The sequence below is a fragment of the Hipposideros armiger genome, unplaced genomic scaffold, assembly GCF_001890085.2.
Source record: "Hipposideros armiger isolate ML-2016 unplaced genomic scaffold, ASM189008v1 scaffold_1001, whole genome shotgun sequence".
In the NCBI taxonomy this organism is placed as follows: Eukaryota; Metazoa; Chordata; class Mammalia; order Chiroptera; family Hipposideridae; genus Hipposideros; species Hipposideros armiger.
This window is the reverse complement of record NW_017732351.1, coordinates 538,533-539,128: the sequence shown is the minus strand read 5'-3', so window position 1 is coordinate 539,128 and position 596 is coordinate 538,533.

Sequence of the window (596 nt, the reverse complement as noted above, 5' to 3'; positions counted from 1 at the left end):
CTCAACATATCAAAGTCCAGGACCAGATGACTTTATAGGTGAATTTTACCAAACATTCAAAGAAGACTTAACACATATTTTTCTCAAACTATTCCAAAAATTTCAAGAGAAAGGAAAGGTCCCAAACTTATTCTATGAGGCCACCATTATCCTGATTCTAAACAGACAAAGACATTATAAACAGAGAAAATTATAGGTTGGTATCTCTGGTGAACATAAATGCAAAAATCTTCAACAAAATATTAACAAACCGAATTCAGCAATACATTAAATAAATCATACACCGTGATCAAGTGGGATTTATTCCTGGTATGCAAGATTGTTCAATATTTGCAAATCAATTAATGTAATACACCACATAAACAAAATAGAGATACATATTATACAATTATATCAATAGATGCAGAAAAAGCATTTGACAAAACCCAGCATCCATTTATGAAAAAACTCTTAGCTAAGTGGAAATAGAGGAAACATACTTCAACATAATAAAGGCCATATATGACAAACCTATAGTTAACATCATACTCAACAGGGGAAAGCTAAAAGCATTCTCCTTAATATCAGGAACAAGACAAGGATGCCTACTTTCACGA